Genomic DNA, 14,661 nt, shown 5'->3' with positions numbered 1-14,661 from the left:
AGAGACCTGTCTATGTAAATTCCCAAATACTTGTATGACTGTACCTGAGTGATTTCTTGATTATGTACAAACACTGGTAAATGCTCAACAACACACTTGGGATCAAAGATTATTTCCTTTGTTTTTTTTTGTATTTACTTTTAAAAAGTTTTCGTCGCACCACTCAACAAATGAATCAACTTCAGAAAAATAAACAGAAACAGGATCTTGTTTGTTTAGCAGGCTTAAAATGACTGTATCGTCTGAGTATTTAAAAATAAGATTCTGGGAGTGCCTACTTGAACACTCATTAGTATATAAGGTAAATAGAAGTGATGAGCTCACACAACCCTGAGGGACACCAGAACTACTGTATTTGACTTGGGACAAACTATTATTTACTTTAACTGCCTGAGTTCGATTAGTTAAAAAGGAGTGATACCATTTAATAATTGTAGAGTTTACTCCTAACTTTTTTAGTTTTCTAATTAAAACGTGGTTGGACAGTGTTAAAAGCAGAGCTAAAGTCAAAGAAAAGTACACGTGCATATGCATCAGGGCCTTCTAAATGATTTAGAACAAAGTGCATCAGACTATTGATGGCATCACATGTACCTACTCCTTTGCTATATGCAAACTGAAGTGGATCAAGTTTAGTATTAATATTCTCTCTTAACACTGACACCATATACTTTTCGAAGCATTTCATTACAACTGAAGTGAGGGCAATTGGTCTAAAATCATTGTTATCTACAGGACGGGCAATTTTAGGCACAGGAATTATGAGAGATCTTTTCCAGATTGCTGGAACTACCTTCAAATTAATAGATTTTTTAAACAAAGAACACCACACTGGTGACAGTTCTTCTGCGCATACTTTTAGTAAAAAGCCAGAGAGACCATCAGGACCAGCTGATTTTTTTGTCTTAGATGATGTCTCATTTCGTTCATGTATGAATCAATCTGAATAATACTTTAGTTTGTTTCTCTTCCTGCGGTTTTGGGACAGCGTGTTGCTTTAAAGGTGGCTGTGGTGTGCAAATCTGGGTGAAATGGTTCACTTTGCGGTTACTCCTGCATGCAAGTCATTAATGAAGCCAGAACAGAACCCTTATGCAAGGGTGATTCATGAAGCTTCTCAGAAAGTAACATACACACAGGCCAGGGATCTATGAATACCGATGTCTTCAATGATTCATAAAATACAAGCAGCACATAATAAGGAGAATGATGAGTCAGTAAGACAGACAGCATCATCCTTAAATATCTCCTTTTAAATCTTTTGGTTGAAATACTGGAAAGGACGAACAAAAGCTACACTTAATTGGAAGCTTTTTAAAAGTTAATAAATCTTATTTTTGGGAGCTTTGATGTTGCCACCTTGATCTTTGGCTGCGTCTGAAATCACCTACTACTCAAGCCTCATTCACACTATGAGCGACTCGCAGTGGCAAAGCGACCGCACACTTTAACGGAGAGCGAGCGACTTCCGGCGGCCTCAGTCTACGCAAACGACAGCAACCGTTGGTGACCAGGTGGGCGTGTCGAGCTACGTGACAAAGTTGACAATCCTTCAACTTTATGCAAATGAAGAGTGACTTTCGTGACAGTCAATACGCTTATTTCACGCGGCCGCCATTTTAAAGATCTAAAGCGAGGCTGCGGTGGGAAGAAAACCGGAAGTATAGGGCAAGCACTGTAAACATTGCAGTAACATGCTGTGGACTGCAAACCTCCAGCTGTTACCGAGATTTCAAAATGCAGAAATGGTGTAAACATCACTTTAATATCAGTCAGTACGTTTAATTTAAACAATTAAAAAGCAATTTGGCATCAAACAACATCACAATCTCTGTAAGAGTAATATGCTCAAGTGTCCTCCTAGGCTTCAGTTCATAGCACCAGTTAAACACCGTGGGGATGCTTTCCTGCTTCAGCCTATGTAACCCGGTGAGTGATAAAACACTGCAGTCCTCTGTAGCACACCCTCGTGTTGTCTGTAATAGTGTTGTCCTGGTACTGAAGTTTTAAAACCGTCTATTTCCCGCTAACATTGAAACGCCGCTGAGCGCGGATGACTCGAATGATCTTCACTTCACTCTTCAGTGTATCTGTGTTTGCACTCAGTTTACCGTTCTTCACCCAGTGCAAACACAGATACACGGAGACTGGAGAGCAAAGTAGCCGTGAAGACCAGTCGAGTCATCAAGCAGATCGCTCGTCTGTGTTTGTGCTCGGTAAACAGCGGAGGGTGAACTGATGACCTTCTCGGCCAATCACAAGCATTTCTGTTGAGCACGTGAACACAATGGCAAATCAGCGCAGTTTTAAAAAAGCCATCAACAGTGGCTTAAATGTCAACTGGAAATTGACGGTTTTTCTTTTAATTCAGTACAGCGACAAGTCTAATATAGTGAAAGAATCAGTATAATAACTCGAGTTTGACAAAAGGTGTCTAAAATGTGTGTTTGGGAAAGAAAATGTTAGCTAACTAGTGCCATTTCTCTTAACTTAGCTGAAAATGAGCTCTGATATGCCTTTTTATTTTCACCATTTATACAGAACGGACCTTCGGGTCACTCGGAAGGTGGTGAAATTATAAATTTGTGTCACTTTCTCTTCGCTGATAAGATATACAGCCAAGTACACAACGTTCCAATGTAACTTCCAATGATACTTCCGGGTTTCTTTCCACCGCAGCCTCGATTTCGCTTTTAAAAATGGCGGCCACGTGAAATCAGTCTATAGGAGCACCAGTAGAGCTCAAGTGATCCTCTCTCAGCTCGCTCAGAGGCTGGTTGTATTCTCTGTGCTGTAGACCTACATAGACCAGCGTTTGCAGCAGGTCGCCACCCAGAGTGACACGCAGCTACAAAGTTGCTGCTAGTGTGAATGAGGCAACAGTAGGTTTTATATTTGAATTTACTACTCGACCTTTAGAAAAGTACGCTCTATACAGTATAAACATTAGTAGTATGAATAAAACTTGAATGTTTTACATCCACCATTTTGTCATGATCACGTGACCTACTCGCATCAGTTGCGATGCTTCACTCCCACTCATGAATTCTCATGGTGCATCATAGGACAGCATAGCATCCATCAGATGCGCACTTCAGAATCTCGCCGGAAGTAGTAGGTCATCCGGGTACTTCTTGTAAACTGTTTTTCAAATTCTTTGAATTCCGACATTCAGCTCGCATTGTTTTTAGCGTAGTATATAGTATTGAAGTGTGCGACTTTGAACGCAGCCTGAATTTTTGTCATTCTTGTTGTTGGCTGAGCGCCCATTTTAGATTGATGTTAGGGTTGCACAATTCTAGCTATAATGAGAATCACGATTTTTTTTTTTTTGTGCTTAAAATAAAGATCACGATTTTCTCACGATTCTGTAGATGTAAAATAAAGGTTAATAGGAGTATGCTATTATTATTATTATTGTTGTTATTCTCAAATATATGGTAAAACAACATTAGGCGTATGTGTAGGTCTACTATTGGTTGAAATGCTAAATGTTGTACAGACTTTGAATGGTGGACTTGAATAGACTTTAAATTTGTCCTGATCGTTAATGGACAGTAAAGTGATTACATCAGAATACAACTATCAATAATTCTGAAGTTGAATTATTGTGTTCGAGACATATGCTTGCAGTCTGTCATTGACAACATTATTAGACCATTTTTTTCACTGGTGCAATCAGACATTTGTCATTATCAGATACCCACATGCATTATATTCAACATTATACAAACTAGAGTAATTATACTGACCAAATAAACATTTATTTTCATGCACAACATTGCGTTCACTATGAAAGAAAAAACGTATTAAATGCTTGTCGCAATCATAACTCTAATATTCGATATGATGATTTTAATAATGTTCAGACTTTCGATTTCACTTTCACTGCCAAGTGCGGCTTATGACATGGCTACAGTCACTTTAAGGAAAAACATACATGCTTCCCGCATGACTCTCAAACGAGATGTGCAACAAACTTTATTTACAACTATTATCTGTTATTCACAGTCCATGCAGGTTCTGTTGACTAAAGTAGACCTCATTCTCAGCCGCGAATACATCAAGACAGAAATGACATTTTTGGGTAAATTGTACCTTTTAAAATATAGTATGTGACTCTTTCAACGCCACTTGGAGGTGTCCATGTTGCTGAGCAACGTATATAAAACAATGTGAAGCCTTTAAGCTTCTCCCGAACTTAAAAATGTAATTGGCCGAATCATAGAGATTCTGAATTAAGATCGTCGAATCGTGATCTTTTTTCAATTCATTGTGCAGCCCGAATTGATGCGCATGTGTTGTCCATTTTTTCTTAGCAAATAATTTTCGATGTTTTAGATTGATTTTACAATTATCATGAATTCTAAAAGAGACAGTTCACTCAAATCTCGGTCATCATTTACTGTCCATTCACTTGTTACCTACAGTATTTAAGGGTTTTTATGTTCAACAAAAAGGAGTCAAAGGATATTTTTTTAAATATCTTTTTTTGGTGTTCAACAGAAGAAAGAAACTCATAAAGGTTTAAAACTACATGAGGCAAGAAAATGATGGTCATTTTACTTTGTGAGGGAACCTATTTTCTGCTTGCACAAATATGGTTAGGAAAAGGAAAATATACATTTCTATACATTAATCAAATACAACATGGAAAACCTATTCCACCACAAAAGGCAAAAGACATGCTTTGTAAAGCTGTAATTACGATAAAATGTGTCAAAATTCTGAGATAATTAAGTAATAATTAAGAAAAAGAGTAAGTAGTGATCATGGCCAAACTATTACTGGTCATAACTATTATTGATTAAGCCATTATTATACATTATTTTTTACTCTGTCAATTTCCTTTTAAATTACGATTATGCTTTACTAATAAATGATTTTCAGTTCTTTTAATTTTTTTGCTTTCATTGCAAAATTGAGGGTTTTAAGAATTTCATCAATTCTTTCTTCATTGTAATATCACACTATCAAATGTCAAAATGAAAAATGTTCATAGGAATAGGCGCATCCAAGTCACTAAGTCTGAATAAAATTAATCTAAAAAAAAAAAACAGAATTCCAAATATAAACAGTTCATATGTTTACTTTTATGACATTGACAAATGTATGCACACATAAACACCCACAGCACAGCAAAGGAGCTGACAGAAGAGACTGAAGATACTAGTGATAGTGATGTGTAACTGATAGAGAGACAGACGGACGGACGAATGGATGGATAAATCATTTACAGCTTCTTCGAGACATGACAGCATGGAGACAGACAGACAGAGAAGGAAGACAGGAGATGAACAGAATGCGATTTGAAGACAGACATGCTCAGGTGATTGAATAACAGCAAGCATGTGAAGTGAAAAAGAAAAAGAGAGAGAGAGAGAGAGAGAGAACTATAGGGTGTGTCAAAAGACAATTTAATAGATGAAACAAGATCCAACTGAGAGGACATTTCCACTCTGTATGCCACCCGTGTCTTTCCTTCTCTTTCAATTCTCCTTCGACCCCTCTATCATTACCCACCACACGCTAGTCAGAGATTACCCTGCTGTCTACAGACACGAGTGTGAGGACGAAACAGGTTAAGTGATGCACCAATAAAATACTTCATGCTGAGTTTAAACACAAAGAACTGCAAAGAAAAGCAGTTTACAGTTCTTTGTATTCATATCAAGCCGAACCTCCCTGGGATAATGCCCCTACAAGGAGTTCTTGGGCAATTTCCACACAAACAAACTCATAATAAAAACCCTCACTGGCCAGATCAATGCTGTCGACCTCCTCAGAGATGTTTGGAGAGCATTTGTTTGCCTACACACACACACATTCCTCTGTACCCCTCTTGGCACTTGGTCCCCTCCCTTGGTGACACAGCACAATTCAACTCCCTTTTCATTGTGTCTTTACTCACACGACTCCAAAAGCCCCTTTTAAACAGAGAGAGGATAGAAAAGGGGGGAAGGGGAATATTTTAGCTTCATGGTGCATTCAGTAGCACCTTTTCATTGCTATTATGCATACTCTGCATTTTCCTTTGCTTCTTCAGACGCAAAAACTTTGATGAAACACCCATATCATTAACCCCATATAATAAAACACTTACATTTTTATTATTGCTACAATAACTGAAAATGATGAAAGAGTTTGAAATGGAGTGCATGAAATCCCTTAATTAAAGTATGGTTACCATGGTAATTTCCTTCTCTGTTTCATCACAAAGATTAATTCAGCTTTTCTAAATGAAAAAGGTCATTTAAGAGTATATTTGTATGTCATTTACAGGCTTTGAAAGGCTTTATCTAGCATAGGTTGATTTATCAACAGGGTCTCAAAGGCTACGTTCACACTGCAGGCAAATGTGGTCCAAATCTGATTTTTATTTTATTTTTTAAACATGTGACTCAGATCTGTTTTTGTCATGACTGTATGAACAGCCCAAACCGCATGGAATCTGATTTGCGCCACTTTTATATGTGGTGTCAAATCAGATACAGATCTGATGTTTCGCAATTTGACCGCAGTGTGAACAGTTATGTAGGAATTCATGTGACTTTTACATATTTTTGATCGACATGCATATTTTATTCTTTACTGGTTTATGCTGCAAACATCCTCTACTAGTCATGTCAAAGCAGTAACTAAATCAGCATACTACCATCTCAAAAACATTGCAAAAATTAGATGCTTTGTTTCCAGAGAAACTTGTTCATGCTTTTATCAGCAGCAGGGTGGATTACTGTAATGGACTTCTCACCGGCCTTCCCAAAAAGACAGTCAGACAGTTGCAGCTCATCCAGAATGCTGCTGCCAGATTTCTGACCAGAACCAGAACATCACAGCACATCACACCTGTCCTCAGGTCTTTACACTTAGTAACACCAGTTACATTCAGAAAAGATTTTAAAAGTATTACTACTTGTCTATAAATCACTAAATGGCCTAGGATCTCAATACATTACAGATTTGCTCACAGAGTATAAGATACCGTCAGAATCTTATAATGGCCCATGCCTAAGGTTGTTTATTTTTTGTAATGACAATTAGCGCTTGTTAACCAAACATTAACCATTAGCCTGTAACCCACACAAAAAGGATTGTTCAATTAGATGTAAAATCCCACCATACTAAAATACCACATAAAAATACTAAAATACATAGGCCTACATGAAAAAGCTATATTTCACTTAAATAATTAATACATTAACTAAACTAAAAATTAAAGAAAAACTGTGTGACAAGTCTTGCAACAAGTTAATGCTTATATATAGCAAAACAACCATTTACAGTTCATTAAAAATACAGCGGTTGTCTGTGAAAACGGCAATAATCATATTAAACAATTTGACAACGTGCTTTATTCACTTCACACAGTATACACATTTATGTGCTGTGCATAGCTGTACTTTTGTGCATGCAGGTCAGTTTAGTATCATAATATGTTCACACTGAAAATCTGATATTGGCCACATTTATAACAACAGTGTGAACAGCTATGCAAAAAAAAAAAAAAATCAGATGTGAGAAAAAAATCAGATGAGCACTTAGCCTCGCAGTGTAAACATACAGTAGCCAAAGTGGTCTAATGTCACCTCTGATGAAGAAGGGTCTAACAACTCAACTCAAAAACATGGGAGAACTAAACATTTTCTATCATAACCAACCTGTATCGTAACTCAGACTAGGGTGAACAGAGTTTACTGTGATTGAGTGAGTTAGGGTCTCTGCGCATGTAAATGTTTGGGCACTTCCTAACCTTTCAATCTTCTAGCAGAATAAGCTTGCACAAATTACATGGATGCAAAAAGACACAAATGAATATATTGTGGAAAGCAGCAACAGCTTTCATTTCTGATGTTATAGCTGCAATTCCAGGGCACGAATTACAGGTTTGGGGGGGATAGACCCCCTATTTAACACTTGATTCCGTCTGAAGGACATCAAAACAAGATGTTTGGAGGGACGTCAGCCCTTTAATAGTAAGAAATAGCTTTCTCTGATCTCTGATCTACATCTTAAATGTTAATAATTGAAAATGCATAATATAAATATACATTTGATCCCCCCCTAAAACTATGTATACCATTGTGAATGCGTAATCACGCCAATCAATGCTGGAAAAAACATCATTCAACAGTCTGAAGTAAGTATTCACAAAACACATTTCTTGTAAAATAGGTGTTTATATCTGCATGTAGCCTAAAAAGAAAAAAAGAAAAATTAGACAATTTGCATAGTTTCAACTCTGCAACCAACTACTACCAAAAAAAGTTGACCACCCCGATCATTAATGTATAATTCACACACTGTGCAAATGTATATGCAAGTTCTGGGTTTGTGTTAAAATCAGAACTGGCAAGAGAACATGGTTGATTTTTACATTTTACCTTATCATCTAACCAAACCAAATGATTTCAAGTAATAGTTTAAACTACGTCTGATTAAATGCACTTCAGCAACATGTGATGTAAAGTTTACGGTTTAAACTAAGCAATGTGGTTAAAAGTGGACCAGCTCAAAACATTTTCAACTTTGTTTACACCTGTAGTTTGCTTCATCAACTTGTGATAGATCAGACATCTTTGCAAACAGCAACAGACAGATCTGAATCTAAAACTTGACAACATATCCCCATTTAAATAAATGCACAACCCTCAAGTGGTCATGTAAGAGAGTTTAACCTAAATCATTACCATTTAACCCACTGAATCTCAATGTTAACATCTGGCACCAATATGTACCAGTCTTTGAAATGATATATAACAAATATACAGATCTGTCAACTAGAAATAAAAGTGAAAACTAAACATAATGCTAGCACATGGTTAAATATCAAGAGCTGTTTAATTCCATTTGTCTCTCTGAAACACTCAAGAAACAAAGACAAGTCGTATTTTGCCATCTATGAAGCAAAACGTGCTAATTTAGCTAGAAAAAAAGAAAAGAAATTAAACTGGTTAATGTGGTAGACCGTTATTTAAAAGCTGTAAATTAATTCAAACACCAAGAGCGATCATAAATCAGACCATAGTAGGTCTGATAAGACGTTTGCATAAATGTTACTGGTTGAACACCATGCCTCGTCAGTCTAGTGTGTTTTCTAGACTCTCTGCAATTACAGTTGAAAGCAACATTGCGGTAGTAGCCCATAAATAATAACTGACGCGTAATGCCGGGGCCACAGGTGGGTAAATATACCACCAGAATGACCCACAGCAGTTTTCAAGCTAATTCACAGAATCAGCTCTGATAAATGCTGCTATTAAACTCTAGTTCCGGGTATCATAACCAGAAACCATTTAATTTCGGCGAGGGGGTGTGAGAGTAAGAAGTTGACAAGCAACTAGGCTCCGCAGCAGAACGCGAGCGCATTCTCGGTAACGTTACTGTGGCAGACGTCCAAACTCCTCACTCTCTCTCTCTCTCCCACACACACACACCGAGACTCTTGGCCGCCATACACGAGACAGAGACGGTTAAGTTTACTCGCGCGACGACTTCACACATTTGAGCACAGTCTGAAACAACTGACTGGAGTTTAATGGAAAGCCGAATGTGTTTCTATGCGGCGGTCGAGAAAAACACCGCCACTCGCAATGCGAGACTCGACAAAGGGTTTACTTTAGTCAAAAGTAACGCCTGACAGCTTGCCAAACATATAAACTAAGTTATTCCCACATGCCAATATCGGTGTTTTCTATTCACTCACCTAGAAATCTGACAGACCGTGAAAACGTCTTCAAATGCGTCGCCTGATCTTTGTAAATCCGAGTTGTTCACTTTGGCAGGTTGTTTTTATACTGAAGGTAAATATAGTCTGGCACGGCTCTATGACTCTGTGCTTAAAGCCACAAAAGCACCAATACATAAACTGACCCAAGAAAGCGACAGGCTGAAAGTTTGTGAAAGAAGTTGTACGTCCAGCACGCGAGAAGGCTTGCAAAGGAGGAATGTTCAGTTAGATCCGACTCTTCTGTGAGGACAAATGACACGGACGTCCTTATTTATTTCTCAATCAGCGCTCCTCTCTCCGCGCGCTCATAAGCGCTTAGCTTTTAGACCTCGTTCTCTTCCCCTCAGGGCTTGCAAACACGACCAGGTGCTCATTTACATAACTGCACTAGCTGCGTCCAATGGCCGCCCTCAATCAGGTGCTTCTTTGAATATTCCATGAGGCAATTGACCAATCCGGAGCGAGTAAAGCAAGGAACCCGTGACCTGGCAGCGCCGCTGTAAATGATACTCGACGCGTACCTCTGAGAGACTTTAAGGGAAAAAAGTGTTACAGCAACGGAGAGGTTTAGGGAATAAGAGAAATTTTATATCATTGGACAGGAAACAACGGGATTTACCTTGTTAACCCTTTCCGTTACTCTTATAACTAAACATTATGTTGACTTTACTCTCTTCCGCACGTAGAAAGTACCACTTTGCAGTGTTAAAAGATTGCCTTATTACAGAGTAAACCCCTGCAATATAGCATTATGTCCTGAGGCAAGACAGAGAAAATGGTGTTAACAGACTTGAGGTCAGATAAAAAGAGAAGCGCTGTGAGCTGAAAAAGTTCAAACACGATGCTAGATTTTGCACATGCACAAATACACAGAAATGAAACGGGTGTGGTGCTTTAATGTCAGTGAAAAGCGATATTAAAGGTAAATAGGACAGGTAGAGGAGGGAGGGTGAGTGAAAGAAAGCTTTTCCACAGCTATGTGTTGCTACTTGCCCATTCATTGGAAGGAGATGAGAATTGGAAACTTGTTGGCAGTCATTCAGCAACACTGAGGTAAATAGTGGACCGAGAGAAACAGCAGTCTACCTAGAGAGTCAATATTGTTTCTCAAAGCCTATTGACCGCAGGCATCGTGTATAAGCATGAGCATGTGTGAAGTTATTGCTTTTTATGGCACTAGAAGAATTTGCAGAGAGAAGTGAAGCACATTTGAGAAAAACATGAGGGAGATATCAAGTAACATCAAGATTGAAGCTGTAACAAAGGTGTGTTGATGGAGAGAACGTGTCTAAACCGAGAGAGAACAGAACAATTGATAGAGTTCCAGTTCAAACTTTATTTTGAAAGCAGGTTGTTCTTTTGTTTTCTTGGCTACGAATGAACAACCGTGCATGTCCTGGTTTGACTTTGAATATGATTAACTATGGCTCGCACACAGTTTTATTGGTTAAAGACTGTAAGTCCCTAATCTCCTCATGGGAGCTTTCTTTCCTTCACCCTTTGTTAGTCAGAAGTGAATGAAAATTCTGTATTTTCTAAATGCCTATTGTAGAGTTTAATGAGAAATATCAGTTCATAGGTTTCATAAAAAAAATATTTCATCAGTTAGTCTGCTTTATTGCAACTTAAAGGGTCACGAAACATGTTGACAGTCATATATATATATATATATATATATATATATATATATATATATATATATGTCACATGATGCTAAAAACACTATTAGGACACATATATCACAAAAAAAAGTGAAAATTGGTTGTTTTTGCATTGTTTAAGGCAAATTCAGTCTTCTGGTTTAAACATTAATTTTGAAGTCTCAAATACATTGTGGCCAGTACAAAGTGGAGTTATTTAGTTTTCAGCACATCTGATTATTAATTCATGAGAAAGACTTGGCTCGAACCAATCCGCGCGCTCTATTGTGAACAAGATGCAACTTCATTAATATGCATGATATAGCTTCGAAGACTGTTTTTACCTGTTACAGTGTTCAGAGAGACGCCACATTGTGTTGTCAATTGTAATTCAAACAAGTAGAAGAAGAATTGTTTGGAGACATGGGTCATTAGAGTTGCGTTTATAAATGTGGCGAAACAAAGGTTTTGTTTCCATTTCCGCCGTGATGAGAGCACAGCTCGCGTGTGGACCCGCATGTGTGGATTTCAGTGCTCTGCTAACACAGACAAAAATATGATTGTAAGAAACATTTTGTTCGTGTTGATTGTCCTATTTCTACGAATTTGGTAAGTGTCTGATCAATGCTCTTTATGTTTATTCAGATTGCAGAGTTAGTCAGCAGTACTCTTTCAGTTTTCAAAGACATACCTGAGTCAAAATGATTCAGTTACTAAGTTTACAGTAATATTACTACAGTATTATGGACCGAAAATCCTCCACTTCAGCACAGCTCTCAGATCCGCTGTAAATGCTGCTCTCCGAATCACTGTCTATCTCCGCTTCATCTGTGTTTGTGTTGCCGCTGTGAAAATCAGCATGTGCACGTAATGAAACTCCCCTTTTCATGCCCAATCCTTCCCTCTTTCGCCACTCGACACTCCCACATAAACAAAACTGGACTCACCCATTTTCCTGACTTTTTTCAAACTAGAGGTGTGAAAACACCCTGCCGGGACCCAGGGGATTTTATGGTCCTTTAAAGAGTAATACTTTATGTTCTAATGGTCTGATTGATCTTAATTGTTTATCTATCTGCACACTCCTGATTATTAATAGTATCCTGTACATATATTCATTTATTGTAAATCTGTTCATAGCTCATACAACCTGTATATAATGTTCATAGTACTTCCATCTGTAAATATTACCATAGTTTTTCTATAACTGCACTTTATAACTTATACCTGTATCCTGCACTTGCTGCTATTGCACTGCTGGTTAGACCGAAACTGCATTTCGTTGCCTTGTACTTGTACATGTGTAATGACAATAAAGTTGAATCTAATCTAATCTAATGATTCATAATAATCTTACGAATAGTTCTTAAGTGCTTTTCTTAATTAGTATGAGTGCACTTTTTTTACATATTAATCTAAATACCATGAATCAGTCTTCCCATAAAACAGATAATATATCTGGTGACAAATGCAAAATTCTGCATCCACAACCCCACTTTTTTTACAGCTGCAAATTCAGATTCAGATCTGGCTTGCTTAATTCGGGACTTGTGGAGCTGTGCATCGATAGATTTGCTCTTCAGTGTTTGGACTTTGAGCAGTGAAATTTAAACCACACTGAACTGAACTTCAACTCTAAAAACTGGACTGACACAGTTTCAGTTTATAGAACTTCTATGTTAAGCTGCTTTGATACAATCCACATTGTAAAAGTGCTATATAAATAAACATGAATTGAACTGAAATCTGCCATCCATCCAATGAACAACCAATGAAAAGAAACAAGCCCATGGTCTATATTTTTTCCTTTTCCATTCTGCCACGTCTGCTAATTGCTGGTGAAAGATTTAGCCATAACAATTTTATACTGGCCATAACACTTTATGAGGACTATTTAAATAAATAAATAAATTGGGTTAATAAAAATAAAACTTTTTTTATTAACAAAATTTTTTTTTTTCGTCACCCCAGAGCAGGACAGATACTTAAACAAAAATGCAGCCTGCTAGAGACTATGTGGCTCAAATGAAGCGAATCATCCACATATATTGTGGAAACTCAATTTTGGCAAGAAACTCATAAATGTTTAGAAAATATATTCCATATCCCCATTGATTTGTCTTTTTCAACACTATACTATAGGCCTCAAATATCCTATGTTAGAAAAAAAATCTGAAAAAAAACTGATAAAAATTTTGCTAATAGCCTGTAAAAAAGCCAAAACTAAAAATGGTTACAGTCGAAATACCTCAAATTAGTGACTGGTTTGACATAATTTATTAAATCTATAAGATGGAGAGGCTAACAATTAATCTTAGTTTACAGACTGAGGAGTTTAATGAGATATGAGAATATAATGAGAATATATTCTTCCATTGAGACCAGACTTAATATAGATTGTATAGTAAGAAAGATGTGAATTTTATTTGATTGATTTTGTGCATTATTATTATTGTGTAAATACAGTGCTCAGCATAATTGAGTACACCCCGTTTGGAAAATGAACATTTTTATCAATTTCTGAGTGAATATAGGCAATGTATTCTGGTGCATTTAAACAAAACAGATTTATTAAACCGATATATTTATTAAAATAATATTTTAGTCACCGAACATATTCAGAAATTTAAAGATACTACCATTAAATTCAAGCAAAATATTGCAACAAATAAATTCAACCTACAAAATTTCAACAAATTTTTAAATTTTTTTGCTTCTTTTGATTTTTACTCTTTTTTTTTAATTGTATTTAATATTTTTCATATATATTTGGGTGTACTAGTGTTTGGACTGTTATTGTAAGTTATTTTGTTAGATAAGCTCTAGATTTGGCTTCAGTACTGACTAATCTAATGTATATGCACAAATATAATTTTGTATAGCTTCCTATTAAAAATATACATTTAAAAGATTTGTGAAGGGTGTTTTTATATATGCTGAGCACTGTACCTATTTAATAAATAGATAAATAAATAAATAAATAAAAATGTACGTTTAAGATGCTAAAAGTACCATCCTCCACAGTTTCATATTTATATAGTTTAGGCAGAAACAAAGTGTGGACTGAGTGCCACAATATGGGTTAAAAAAGTACACAATTGAATAGTAATTGAAAAGCAACAAATCAGTTTTATGTGTTTTCTTTTTGGTGATATTCAAAACGATTATGAGTGTATTGTTTTGAATGTTCTTATAATATCCTTGAATCATTAATGTAATTTCCGTATTTATTTATTTATTTCCGTATTATTTTTTATAGTTTATAGTTTTATTGTATTTTATCATTTTTTC

The 14,661-nt window shown here is 36.6% G+C and overlaps 1 protein-coding gene across 1 annotated transcript in view; it reads right to left on the bottom strand.

Annotated features, from left to right (window-relative positions):
• Positions 1-10,075, bottom strand: part of ddr1 (discoidin domain receptor tyrosine kinase 1) — a 90,065-nt gene extending 79,990 nt beyond the window's left edge. Inside the window, exon 1 of the mRNA XM_056474749.1 lies at positions 9,707-10,075. The gene's annotated coding sequence lies outside the window, so the exon portion shown is untranslated. The remainder of the gene's footprint in view (positions 1-9,706) is intronic.
• Positions 10,076-14,661: the final 4,586 nt, after the last annotated feature.

This window comes from Danio aesculapii, chromosome 16, assembly GCF_903798145.1.
Source record: "Danio aesculapii chromosome 16, fDanAes4.1, whole genome shotgun sequence".
NCBI lineage: Eukaryota > Metazoa > Chordata > Actinopteri > Cypriniformes > Danionidae > Danio > Danio aesculapii.
Note: the sequence above shows the minus strand (reverse complement) of the source record. Positions and strands in the feature narration are given on the sequence as shown.